This window comes from Pleurodeles waltl, chromosome 12 (genome assembly GCF_031143425.1).
Source record: "Pleurodeles waltl isolate 20211129_DDA chromosome 12, aPleWal1.hap1.20221129, whole genome shotgun sequence".
NCBI lineage: Eukaryota > Metazoa > Chordata > Amphibia > Caudata > Salamandridae > Pleurodeles > Pleurodeles waltl.
The window spans coordinates 647260574-647275556 of NC_090451.1; the positions used below are offsets into that span (position 1 = coordinate 647260574).

At 43.0% G+C, this 14983-nt stretch overlaps 1 protein-coding gene and 1 long non-coding RNA gene across 3 annotated transcripts in view; one reads left to right on the plus strand and one right to left on the minus strand.

The window, feature by feature from the left end:
- VPS45 (vacuolar protein sorting 45 homolog) overlaps positions 1–14983 on the minus strand; it is a 430890-nt gene that overhangs the window by 344937 nt on the left and 70970 nt on the right. The window lies entirely within an intron of this gene.
- Positions 1–14983, plus strand: part of LOC138268512 (uncharacterized) — a 126748-nt gene that overhangs the window by 66228 nt on the left and 45537 nt on the right. The gene's annotated exons all lie outside the window — the stretch shown is intronic.

Sequence of the window (14983 nt, forward strand, 5' to 3'; positions counted from 1 at the left end):
AGACATAACATGACAACACCACCTGTGCACGAGAGTCCTGTGGTGGTAATGGAAGATCTTGCCTAAAAGCTTTAATGTGGGAAAACTGACTTAAGGTTCCATTGACGTATATTGTATGGGTAAGCTTCCCATCAAATATAACACCAAATGGCTTCACATTTCCAACATGTAAGGTGGTGAATGCTGCCAATTGCGGTCAGACCCGTAGACCATTATTTGTTTTTTGACAGCCAAGCTTTAACCCCATTAGACATTCTGTAGTACTAGACCTAGCAGTCTGATTCTCTAGCTCATGAATAAGGTATGTATCATCGGAATAAGAGATCTTATTATGGTGTTAATTGCTTTTCTACTATCTGCTCAGTCAGTTTTCAGAGATCTGGCATTCTGGTGCTCGACCAGGAGTTTCCCCATATTCATCCTCCTGATAGTCCGCCAACATGCTGTACAGTGTCAAGATACTCTTTGGTGTGAACCCGCCCTTTGCAAATTCATGTTATGTTATGCAAGGCCATTCAAGAGCCACTTTACTGACCTTATGGCCAGAGAAATGTGGATTCTCAGCTGTTTTAGAGTAGACCAAAGGTTTCTGACCTTTAATACATTTCTTCTAATCCATAAACATTTGAACTAATTTTAGGGCATTTTGATTCAGAAGAAGGGTCTCAGGTTTGATGGCACTCTGGTTTTAGAGTTTAAATGGGCAGTTGGGTGGTATGCTCCAGCAGAGCACAGCTCTCTATCATCTCTTTCTATGTATTAAATGTTGAACAATACTTATAAAAATCAACCAAGGCCCATGAAGCCATTACCTTAGGTTATGATGTCCTTCTAAAAATTAAACTAGGCACATCCTGCTTTGATTTGGTGAACCTTTGCTTTCTCATGCGAGCATTGGCTGCTTTTTGACAGCGGCTGCCTCGCCAGTTCATCTTTTGAGATAATGATTATTGTTGGTGTTTGTGGGTTTGCATGTAATGCTCCAGCATGGTATCACATTAGCAGCTCCTCCTTCTCATTCAGACTGATTTCCTGACAGGAGGTGAGACTATACCGCTAAATCTCCTTCTCTGCAGCCCTGCCCCTATTTTAGATTTTTGGCAACATTGGTGATGCCTATAGTCTTGAATGCCGAAGACCTGATCTTTTTGTGGTTTCAAGGCTACATAGCGGTTGTTTAATTCAAAATATAGACGGGGCAGCACCGGGATTCATCAATAGTTTTCTGCAGCAGTTTTGTTTTAGACTGGAAAATTATGCCTTTTTTTCTTCTAAAGGTATCTGATTATTTGGGAGATACTAAGAAGGTAATTTAGGATTTGATAAAATATGAGATTTGATATAAGCACTTGGTTCTATAAAACCAGCAATACCCACACCCCCCAGCTCAATTAGAGGTGGAGGAACTCCTCTGTTAATGACAGTAGAACCTACAATCCTTCAACAATAGGATCTCCACCTAACAAATATTTTGTCAGGTGGGAGTGAGACATTGTGGAAGTGGGAGAAAAAAGTAACAGAAATATCCCTAAGATCATGGAGAAATCTTACAACTTCTCTTTTTTGTTTATCAGAAGCAAATCCCCGCTTTGCGAGTTTCTTCTTTAGAAGAAAACATATTGCTGAAGGGGCCGCTCTATCATTTAGGCTTGTCTGGAAACAATTATTTTCACCAGAAGTTTCTCCCACTATATCAGCGGGAGCACTTTTGGCAAAAATTCTCCACCAACAATAGGTAATCCCTAAATTCTGTTGTACCACAGATGAACATCGTCTAGCATCAAATGCAGTTTGTGACAGTAAGAGAAAACACTTTGCTTAAGGCCATGAAGATATTTGCATTAAATTGATGCTCCACTGTACACTTAAGAGCATCCCATCTGCTATCTTTTTCAGACCTCAATGTATTGTGCTGTGAACTCTGTAATAGGTTCTCAGTTAAAACAAGGCAAAACAGAAACCCCAGAGTACTGGAATTCTGTAGCACCAGATCCTTGATTGATTCACACTTTTAGATCGCGCCTGGCAGCGTGCATGCCCTGTCTGCAGGACATGTTGTATTTACTAAAAGGGCTTTGACCCCCCTCTGCTGCTTCCCTTGGGCGGCTCCAGCTTCGTTGTTCTTTGCTGGCTCTTGAGTGGTTTGTGCACCCGATACATCACTTCTGTTGGTAGCAGAGGAGCACCACTCAACTACAGATTAATACCCCTTAAATACTGCCCAGCTTTGGGGCTTGGAAAGTTTTTCTCTTATTGTAATTTTGAAAGGGACTGTTTAAAAAAAAAAAAATCCATAGAAATAAAGCATTTTAGCCTGTTTATGAATATAGTCTGCATTGCTGTTGTACACACGTATACATGAGTTTGGTATGAAAACTGTCTACTAAAAATGCTATAGATATATTTTTGGTGCATATTTCATACTTTTACATGTGTGTATTTTATGTATGCTCAGGGGTCCCTGCACGGGGGCGGGAATATTCAATGTTAATGACTTTGATGAGGATACCCCTGGAAGAGAACTAGGATTTACAGGTAAGTAACTTATCTTTATGGCCATATTATCCTCTCTTTTGTGCTTCATTGTGGACATTTAAGTCAGGCCGGCACAGAGGCAGCACTTTCTACATTGACCCTCAGCCAAGACGTAGATGAGACATGCTGCCGCCATAGAGGAGTTAGGGGGACCCTGTATTAGCAGCACATATGGTTAACTCTGGATTCCCGATTTCACTTTATGACTCCCTGAAGAAAACTTGTCATAGTCTCCATAGCTGTCTCTGTACAGAAATCACTGTGCCTTCCCACCAGTCGTCGCCCTATGATAGTTGTTCTGCTATTCAGCTTGAATGGCTATATTATTATCTTGATTGGCCATTAGTTAATGATGGTGTTATTATTATCTGATATATACATTCCTGTTAGGTACATTAATGTTGCACAGAAATTAAGCATATTTCAGTCAACCAGCAGTTTTATTTCTAAAATAAAAACATCAGCAGCATTTCATCTGTGTAAATATTGCTTTATACTGACGCCAGTAGTGCACGCCCAACCCCTGCTTTCTGTTCTGTGAACCTAATCCACAGTTGATGCCACTGTGGGCAGTTTGACATTCCCCTTTTGGTGGGATCTTAGACAGCTGTTTGTTTTAAAGTGGCAATCCCTTTGCAGCAGCCAGTTCAGAAGTCAGATTGGTAGTCTCCAAGTATGTAATTTACAATGATAGAGGAGATCTGCTGATTGGAGACACATCTTTGATTTGCTTTCCTTTGGCAAGTGAAGTTGGCAACTAGTCAGAAGATGAATAAAATAATAGAACTTAGTTTGTTTTCAGAATGGGAGTAATTGCACTCTTTTTTAAGTAGATCTGTGAAAACTCCTTGAGTAAACAAATTATTGATTAATGAGAACGGTGTAAGTTGAAAGCAGTGGTAATTTGATTTTATAATGTTGGCCAGGACAGTGGTATATCACCAGAATACAACAAATGCCTGCATTACACCTCTGTACTGTACCCTGCACCACTCCTCTCTACACTGCACAACTCCACAGCACACTATACCTTTCCACATAATTAGGTCCATCACACACAATCTCACTCTACATATTCCATGATAGTTAATACCGTTTATTTACTATCCACATAATTCCACAGCACACCATACCACATAATTTCACAGCACAACTCCACACCACTACATACAATTTCACAACAAACAATTCCAGACCAACTCATCTCTACCTCGCACTTCCACCAACCCTGTCATCTCCCCACCCACACACCCACTGCCCTGCTCTCACCCCTATCTATTCACCATGCCACATAATTACATTACACAAATTCACAACACACAATTCCACAACTAACAATTCCAATTCAACCCACATAATTCAACTCCACACCACATACATCCACTACACTCCAAACCAAAACACATAGGTGAAAGACATGGGGCCTGATTACGACCTTGGTGGATAGGATACTCCTACACAAACATGATGGATATCCGGCCCGCCGTTTTGCAAGTCCCATAGGATGTAATAGAACTTGTAATACTGCGGACGGGATATATATCACGTTTGTGACGGAGCATCCCATCCACCAAGGTCGTATTCAGGCCCATTGTCATTTACCCCACCAATAGCTCTAACTCTTGCAAATGCAAGGTCTATTGGATTGCAAATGCTTGTTAATTACTTCACATGAACAGTCTGGAAATTCTTGAATACCCTTTTTCTGCTTTCCCTTCTTTCCAGGTGGTTGGAAATAACTGCACTGCTAACGGTTCTGGAAAAGGCGTCCTAAAAAGATGCTGTTACTTTAATTTATGTGGTACTGCCACAGAAAGCTACTGCTCTCTTTTGCTACAGCTTGGCTTCCGATCCTTTAACATGTAATTTGTGTAGGCTTTTTGTTTGTCCCTCCCTGCCACCCATTTAACTACACAGGCTGACGCAGAGTATGTTTATGTGCTTTCTTGGCCGACTGTATGAACACTAATATTCCTTCTTTGCACTGCAATGTACTTTTAAGACAGGACACCAAACTGAAACTTGGAGCAATCAGACAGCGTACCACATCAGAAACATTTGACCCAGACATGTTAATTTGTAATTTCAGTTTTAACCCTCTAGAGGAATGCATGTCTGACTCTGTCTTCTCTTTGTTTCCTCCTTAGCCTTGCCTCCTCAGTCATTCTTGTATTTCCCATGCATGCATACTGCTCTCTCCGCTCTCTGCAACACTGAGCATTGCTGCTGCTTTCTGTGCATTTCTCTCTCACTCTCACCTCCACTACCTTTACTAAGTATTTGTCCCTCTGCTTCGCCACTGGGCAAAGCTACCAGTTCTGCCAGTGCTTATAGAATTGCATTGCAAGAAGTGGCAAACTCAATAGCGTCATGCGTTAACTTGATAGTCATTATTAGGAGTATACTGAATAACATTCCACAATGGCCGCCTAATGCTGCTGGCTTTGTAGAATTAAATTCTAAGTATTGACAAAACCAAGAGCAGCGGGCTTTCATCTAGGAACATTATTTTGATTACTTCCAAGTTGGCCTTTACATTTCCTTGCAGCGTAAAAACATGGCCATTCTGGAAGTATAAAAAAATAACCATCCAAGATGGCTGCCTGTGACTTTTCACTTTACCAGTGCGTGCACAATTCTGTAAGCACTGGCAAAATGGCGAAGTGAGGCTGATTGGCTGTGCAAGAGCATGTTTTTAATAGATCCAGCACAACTTTTCCGTCCTTGTGTTCCTGTTTGACATGCCATGATCCTTTGAATAGTTCTTCTTCTATTAGGGATTATGGAACACGTCAGCATATAGAAGTACATCTTTCCAACTGTAAAAAAACAAAAACTAAGTAATGGCAAAATTCTTGTTAAACTTTTTATTTTTTAAATATCAATATGTCAAAAGCTCACTAGAAAATCAACACAGCGTTAACAATATATAGGATAGTATTTTTTGTTTCCCATCTTTCAAAGGGAAAAAAATCAAAGAAACGTGTTTTCATAGGCATTCAAGTTCACGTAGAGGAAAAATGCATCGTTGCTTTAATGAGTCATAGAGCTCAAGAACCACCGAATCATCATGTAAAATGTAGCAGATGGTCCATAAGTTATTTTTGTTGATAATGAGCCCTGAATAGAAGGCTAGGTCTTTCTTTCGTTTTTTTCCCCCTTGATCGCTTCCACTGGAAGGCTGGGCCCCCTCGGGTGGACATGCCTACAGAGCTCAGTAAAAGAAGATGACCAGTACTTCAGATCTGTGGAAAGTCATGCTGCTAGGAGGCCTTGATGTCAGGTGTTGCTGCCATACAACACCAAAGGACCAGACCTCTAAAAGTTCATAAAGGCAATGGACAAGGCACCAGAAAGCCAAGAAGCCAGCGACAATGACACCAGACTAATACAACACTAGAGTCTTTCATCACATATAGCTCATGGCATAATGGGGGACCTTGGGGCCAGGATTGCCTGGCAAATTTTGAGACCATAAGGAATCAAAGGAACAGTGAAATCAACCTGTCAGGAGGTGCTGGGTCCCACGAAACACCAGCATAAATAATGGATCTCCACCCAGACTCTCCCCAAAATAGAAGAGAGAAAGGAAAAGAAAGCTGCAGTCAACACCAGCCAAACAAGAGCAGAAAAAGCAAAAGCTCAAGTTTAATACACCAAAAACCAACAAGGAAGGAAAGCAAAGTTTAAGAGCAGATAAGCGAAGAGTCATTGATAGTCTTGCCACAGAAGCCCAAGAAACATCAAGCCATGGAAACTTAAAAGAACTCTACAGCATAACAAGGAAACTCTACGGCAGCTACAGTCCGCCAGAAAGACTGGTTAAAGATAAAGCTGGGAAGACAATCATGGATAAGAAAGGCCAACAAGGAAGATAGATGGAGCACTTTGAATAACTGCTGAACCAGCCCATGCTGCAGTTTCCTCTAAACATACAGCCAGCTGATAAGGACTTGCCAGTTGACTGAAGCATATCAACCAAGGAAGAAATACGGCAAGCCATCAAACAGCTGAGAAATGGGAAGGCAGCAGGACCCAACAACATTCCTGCAGAGGCACTGAAGGCAGACATTGAAACATCAGTATACATGCTTGACTCGATATTTGGAAGGATCTGAGAAAGAGGAAAAGCTGCCGTCAGACTGGAAGATGTGGTATCTCATAAAAATTCCCAAGACAGGTGACCTGAGGATCAGCACAAACTACAGAGGGATAACACTTCTATCAACCCAAGTCAAGGTATTCAACAGTCATCTTGAACAGAATGAAGGAATTAGTCGACTGTCAGTTGCAAAATCCTTAAGCTGGCTTCTACAAAGATAGATCCTGTACAGAGCAGACTGCAACACTCTGCATCATCATTGAGCAGTCAATGGAGTGGAACTCCCCCTCCTACGTCAGCTTCATCATCTATGAGAACGCATTCAGCAGCGTGGACAGAAAGACTCCTTGGGAACACCTCCATCACTACAGTGTGCCAAATAAACTCATAAGAATCATCATGAACTCTTGCAAGGGAATGACTTGCAAGATAGTCCATGGAGGACAACTAACAGAAGCCCTTCAAGTGAGGACGGGTGTCCGCCAGGGTTGTTTGCTCTTGCCTTTTCTCTTCTTGCTGGCCATAGCATGGATCATAAAGACATCCACAGCAGAAGAAATGGGAATCCCTAGACACCTTAGACACAGCTTGGCGGCTTGGACTTTGCAGATGACCTGGCCCTGCTCTCCAATACCCATCCGCAGATGCAAGAGAAAAACGACAAGGTGGCAGCCACATCAGCACATCTTGGCCTCAGCATTCGCAGAGGAAAAAACAAGATTCTGAAGGCTAACATGTCTGCACAAATGGACTCAAACTTGCAGCCATTGCAATGGAAGAGGTTGAGACCCTCATCTACCTGGGCAATGTCATAGACAAGCAGGGTGGCACAGATGTCAAGGCCAGAATTGGTAAAGCAAGGGCTGTCTTTATTCAGCTAAAGAACATCTCGAGCTCAGAGGACCCAACACTGCAATCTAAGATCAGGCCTTTTAACACCAATGTAAAATGGGTGCTTCTATACCAAGCTGGAAATTGGAGGACATCAGTGACCACTACCAACAAAGTCCAGACCCTCCTCAACACCTGCTTGAGGAATTTCCTTCAGATCCACTGGCCAAACACCATCAGCACCAACAACTTATGGTAGCAGATTTTCCAACTCCTTGCTCATGAAAAATAATGAAAAGACGTTGGGGATTGTTAGGTCACACCCTCCGCAAGCCGGAATCAATTGTCAACAGACAAGCCCTGACCTGTAAGCCTCAAGGGAGAAGGAAATGAGGAAGGCCAAGAAACACCTGGCACCTGGCATCAAAACCTCAAGGCTGACTGCAGGGAGATGGATTACACCTGGAGTAAAAGGAAAGCCCAGGTCAGAGGTGGCTGGAGAGTCCTGGTTGATGGCTCACACCACAAGAAGGTTAGTAGTTGTAAGTAAGTGGCCACAGGACAGACAAGGGCTAGTAGGCCAAAACCGTGATGACTGCAGTCATTTGCATCTGGTGTCCTTCGGCTGTCCTACAATAGCTCTGCAAAATGGGCCAGAAACACCCTTCACCCTTGACTCCCAGGGTAGCGAGGGCAAAGGCTATCAGGGTAGTGGAAGCTTCTGTAGAGGGAAAAGCTCAGACCTCAACAGTCAACCTACAGACACAAAAAATCACTGTCTAGCTGAGTGTTTGTCTTAAGAAAATAGAAGTACTTTAATGTCCATCTGCACAGGAAGTGACATCACTGGATTTCCCATCATTCATCTCCACTGGAAGTGACACTGCTGAATTTCCCATCATTTATTTGCACTAGAATTGACATCACTGGTGTCCAACCAACACTTGTCTTTAAAAGAAGAAACTGAGCAAGAGAAGTCAGTTCCATTATCCATCTGCACAGGAAGTGACATCACTGATTTCCCATTATCCATTTGCACAGGAGGTGACATCACTGGATTTCTCATAATCCATCTGCACAGGAATTGACATTATTGGTTTCCCACCAAAAATGTCTTCAAAAGAAGAATCCAAACAAGAGGAATGATGTCCATCATCCATCTGACCGGAAGTTACATCACTGGATTTCCCATCAGCGATCCGTTCAGGAAGTGATATCACTCCGCTTCCCTCCTTGGAGCTACTTAATGGCTGCAACAGCGTGGACATGCAGTGGATGTGTCACTGGCACAAAGCCTGTCTGTGCCTGGACCGTGCTCAGCACCAGGAACCCTGGTCCTCCCACTGCTGTCATGCTGCAATCCTCCACGTCCGCAACCCTTGCTGTTGCTCTACATGCTGTTGCACCACCCAACACCAAGGGAGCATTCTCCAGGACTTCCTGCAATTTCTCAAGCACTTACTCATAGCCCAATTTCACCACAGCGAGAACACCCTACTGTGACATTTACAGTCCTGCAACCACCGACACAATACTACAGTTGAAATCATGCTCCTCGACACCTGCTCTCTCACCAAACATACCATAGAGATCTGGGACCCTGCTGCACGACAAAGCCCATAATTTACTTTTTCCCATAGAAACCTGGCTTAACCCTGGATCTGGCACTTGACATTGACAAAGTCATCCTCCCTAGCTACAAGATTGCCGGGCCAGACAGACTTCATAAGCCTGGAGGCTGATACACCATCATCCATGGAAAAATGCCATCAGCTATACCACATCCGTGAACATACCATTCTCCAACATGGAACACTTTTTGTTCAAGCTTCACGTCACAGCCATCTTCATCCTAAGTGGTACTCTCATCTACAGCCCACCGGTACGACACACCAACTTCACGTACACCATCACAGATATTATGGTACCACTTGCCCTCTATGCTAGCAATTACATCCTACTCAGAGACCTGAACTTCCACCTGAAGACCCAGAAGACCTCAGCCCGAACACTCTTTGAAGGCCTTGAAAGCCTGGGCCTCACCCACATCACGGACAGATCCTGAACCCTTATTTTCACCAACTTCGGCAACATCCGAGTTGACGAGTGCACACTAGTTATTGGGACAGGCCATTGGATGCAGGGCATGGTCTGTCCCAGCATCCCTCTCCCGGTCCAACGCACACACACCACCGCCAGACCAGCCCGCTGAAACTTGAACAGCATCACTGACAAGGACTGGAACACCACTTTCAACACCCACTTAACAGCACATAGAAACAGCCCCCCCCCGAAGTCATTAAACATTTCAACAATTGGATCAACTTCTGCGCTGCCACCCTGCCCCCTCTAACACAACAATACAACAAGATCCAGACCCCAGGCCTGTTGGTACAAGGACCAACTCAGACTGATGAAATGCCGCTGCAAACAACTGTAGGAAAAATAGAGAATGAGACGGGACAATGCAGACATGAACATGTTCAAATCTGCCCTGAGATGCTCCCATCAAATGATTTGGACCACCAAACGCGCCACTCTGGCGGACCACATCAATGTCAGCATTAACAGAAGGAAGCAAAGAAATGTTCCACATTGCGTAAGATTTCACCTCACCTTTGTCCGCCTCCAATTCGATCACTCCTTTGCAGGACCTCTGCAACAATCTCTTTCAACTCTTCAGCAACAAAATCGGTGCCATTTACAGCAAGTTCATCCCACAAACAAACCCAACAGACCTTGCTATACGTCTCCCAGTCTTATCCAAAGATCAATGCTATCCACATGGCCTGTCATCACCTCAAAAGAAATCGCCACTACTATGAAGTCCACCCACTCAGGGACCCCATCGGACCCATACTGCCACAAAGCCTACTTTAGAGGACTGCAACCCATCGGCGCCAGGCTCACACTTATTTTGAATGCCTCCACCTCTTTCCAGATACTTGAATCACGTGACCTTCCCTGATCCTTTGAAACACACAACTGTCCTCCCATTGCTGAAGAAATCCTCTGCGGACCCCAAAATGCTCGCCAGCTACAAAGTGATCTCCCTGCTACCTTTCCCTGCCAAGGTCTTAGAGAAAATCATCAACAGACACATCATCAAATACCTCAATGGCCACCAGCTACTCAACACTACTTAGTCTGGTTTCAGACCCATCCACAGCACAGAAACTGACAATATTGCTGCCTCAGATGATAGCCACATGACTTTGGACAGATAAGGAGTCATGACAGCTCTCATCCTCCTGGACCTCTCCACACTCCCCAACCAGCCTCATCCAACTCCTACAAGACATTGGAATCCAAGGGCGCTCCTGATGGATCTGCTGCTTCCTGACTGAAAGGACCGAGTCAGACAGCCTGGCACCGTACACCTCGGAGACCCATGACCTCATTGGGTTTCTGCAAGGATCGTCTTGGAGCCCGTCCCTTTTCAACACATGCATGATCCCTCTAGCCAGCATCATCCACAGTCACAATATCAATGTTCTCTCCTACACGACACTCAAATCATTCTCTCCCCCACAAACAAGATGCCAACTATCGGGATCAAGTTCAATGACGTAAATCACTGGATGAAGAACAACTGTCTAAAGCTGAACACAGTCAAGACCAAAATCATGATCTTCGGGAAGAACACATCACCAAGGGACACCATCTGGTGGCTAGCAGTCCTCAGGATCTGCATTGACAGCAAGCTTGACATGATCACCCAAGTCAATGCTGTCTCTATCTCATACTTCCATATCCTGAAGGTGCTGAGGAATATTTTCAAATGATTCCCAGTCAGCACCTGGAAAACCGTCATACAGACCTGGTCACAAGCAAGCTGGATTACGGGAACACCCTGTCTGCTGGAATAAAACAAATCTCACCAGAAGGCTGCAAACTATTCAGAACTTGAAGGCCAAAATCACTCTCAACCTCCCATCTTGCGGTTACATCACACAACACCTAAAGGAGTTCCTTTAGCTCTGAGGTCACACACAAGCCTTTCATGCATGGATACATTAGGCATTCTCGTCAATATTTAAGGGATTGTGGTTACCTTTGCGTGTATATGAAGTAGGAGTATGCAACAACACATAGGGCCTCATAATCTTTTTCTATACCGCTGAAGCCGCTGCAGGCAAAAGACCGCCAGTCCTGGAGGTCTTTTGCCTGCCATATTAGGAGTATTCTGCTGGGCTAGCGGGCAAAAACAGCGTTTTCGCCCTCTGGCTTAGCAGAACACTCACCGCAACATTGATGCCGGCTCATAATTGAGTCGGTTTCAATGTTGTGGTGTTTTGGGTGCGAAAGCACCCGTTGCGCATTTCACTGCCCATAATTCGGGCAGTGAAATGTGCGATGGGGCTGTGCATGGTGGCCCCTGCACTGCCCATGCCAAGTGCCTGGGCAGTGCAGGGGCCCCCAGTGCCCCCGGACACCCCCATTCTGCCAGCCTTTCCATTAATCCCCAGGGCAGCGCTGCTTGCAGCCTGGTGGTGTCGGCGGTTTGAGCGTGGTGGCTCCGCCACAATCATAATGGGGCAGTCGGACCTCCCTATCTGCAGAGACCCCCACACTCGTAATGAGGGCCATAGTCTGAGTAATGTCTTAATGAAGCGAATAATATTTCCCATGTTTTCTACCTTGAATATTCCACTTGAAAATTCTACTTGGAAAGATATATCTCTAATGGACAGTACTTTATAACAACAATAAGATTTAGCAACGTTTTTCTGAGTTTACACTGCATTACAGAGACTTAAGTCTTAAATATTACATGGATGTTCCTACAAACCTAGAAATACATTCTTCAGAGGTCACATTGGAGTATGCAGGGAATTCCAGCTTATAGGATTGTAACAAGAGGTTTAATTGCTCCTTTTATGGAACAGGCCTGCTTTAAGCTGCTGTTTGTTTTGGGCAAGATTGTAGGAAATCCTCTATTTTAAGCACTATATAAATATATTTACAATTGCAATTACTATTTTTTATTTAGAAGCTCATAGCAATGTTGGAGAGCCAAACAGGTGTGGAGAGCGTAGGTTGCTTGGGCAGGTTACGGCCACCTTTGAAGACTTGGATCTGGTCAGGTAGTGATGCTTTTAACATCTGATAGCTAGAGAAATGGAAACTCAAGATGCAGGCAGGAAAATGATCATGCAAAAGAGGGCGGATAAAGCAGAGGAGCAATATCAGCAAGGATTTGAGGTCTACTTAAGAAGAGATTTTCATCAAGGCTTCTCTACATAAAATCTAAGATGTCAGTTGTAATGGGCTGCAGTGGTAGGCAGATGGGGCCGGAAGGCCAAAAAAGGGATGTACGTGCCAGTGTGTGGACACAATCATAGAATTCAGAATCCATTTAACTTTGCCTTGTGCCTTATGGAGTCAGCTAAAGACTTGTTGATTTATGTTTCTGGTCTTTTCCAAGGGAAATAGGAATATCTTGGGGCTAGGCCTCACTCTTTTAGCTTATTCAAGGAGGCTATGAAAAGTTGAAGTACTGGCCAACTTTATCAATAGAGCATGAAAGCCAAGGATGAAAGTAAGGTAGAGACAAGCTAGAATGCTATCTGGTTTGAATGTTATCTTTAATTGTGTTTACTAATTTTGTAGCTCTCCAGTATTGAATCTTTCATAGATTCACATGCTTGAATCTTCCCGGTCGTCAAGATGAGACTCCAGTGGTAATTATAACAAGCAATATAAAGAAACGCATTGCACTGCATAGTGTTTCCAAGTTAAGAAATGTCATAATTTAGTGCTATAGTAGGAGGACACTACCAGTGAAATTATGTGTGTACAATCCTCATTGTAAATAGTGTACCAAGCAAAAAATGTGTATTGCCACAAGGTTGAGGAATTCTTATTGTTCCGTGCCCAGGACATATCGTTTGGAGTCAAGGACATGAACTTTTCATGTTTGTGGCAAGTAAGCCCACCCATCTGCAGAATAAACCCATTGGCTATTGGTTTATAGAACCACAATATAGATCTGTGAAAGAGCATTGTCTGCAGTTGAGGTAAGATTTTCATCCATATGTAAATGCTGTTAAAACTTGCACTTATGGCTCATTAATGCCAAACCTTTATTAACAGGGTGAGCTCTGTAAACAAGTGCTGTGAGCTCAGCTTCCACTACTGAAAGTGGTTCCAGTATATAAATGTGTGCAGAAGTTTGCAAAATGTTACAATTTCTGACTACCTATAATGCTCCTTGACACTCTCTGATTAAATGCAAATGCTTGCAGAGGCTGAAAGCAAGATTAATGATCATTTGCTTTTAAAATAAAATGTATACAAAACATAGCAACTAGAAGAAACACTTTTGCTAAACTGTGCAATTTTAAGTAGCATTTCTTTGAGGCATCTTTTAGTAAAATGTGTTTGATACATGCTGGTATTCCCAAACATCATTAATAATGAAGTAAAGTGTAAATGCCTGTTTTGGCACAGTTATGGGAAACATGAAAATAAACAGCATTGGCAAAGGCAATCGGTCTGGCAGTGGTTGCCAGCATTTTGGTTTTGTCAATGTCGGTTTTGTTTTGACATAGTTTTTGTAGAATGTTTTTTTTGGGTGAGTTGCCTGGTTCTCACCAATGTGGCAAAAGCACACATTGCCATATTAGTCCCTGCAACTGAAGGAAACTACTTTGTGTGCTGTTGTGCTCCTTGTGAAACAGCAGAATGGTGACACTGACAGTGAATATATATATATATATATATATATATATATATATATATATATATATATATATATATATATATAAACACACACTCAAAACAACAACACACGGGGGGCCTTGGCTAAAGCCAGACATAATTAGGGGCCTAATTAAAGAAAGTCACAAAAGTTCCCATTGTATAAGCATTCCCATTACTGCAGATTTACAACTTTAAAGATTTTACAAGTATTTACAGAAGTAGGCCCGGAAACCGTACTCTTTTGTGAACTGCATTTTTGTGTGAGCAAATGTGTATGTTTGATTATGCGAGTATCTGCTGATCGTTTGCAAGTCCACCTTCCCTACAACCCCTTTTCCCTCACCCTGGAAAATGTTTTACTTCTACCCTTGTTAAGAGCAAATTTCCAATCTGTCCCAGTGTGGGAAGATATTAGAGAAGAGTAATAAAAAACATTAAACATGCAAATGTGTAGGTCCGCACTGACATAAAATAATATTTTAAGCTTGGAACTACTACTTCACTTCTTGCTACTTTTACTCCATCACTATTTTTACGAAAAGGTGGAAAAATAAGGACTTTGCTGCAGGACAAACCCTGCTACAATATGAGTCTTGAAATAATAGGGCTTTTTTCAGAGCTCTGATTCAAGGAGACCGCTGCCATAATTTATCTCCACACTCATGGCACCAAAGGTTCAAGTGGATTTTTTACAGGCCAAGTGGATTTATAAAGCATACTGTTTCCATAGACACGCAGGTATTTAAACTTCCACACCAGTACTTAAAAAAAGATGTGCTAGTAATAAAAGTTTAAAATCTGAAAACTGTT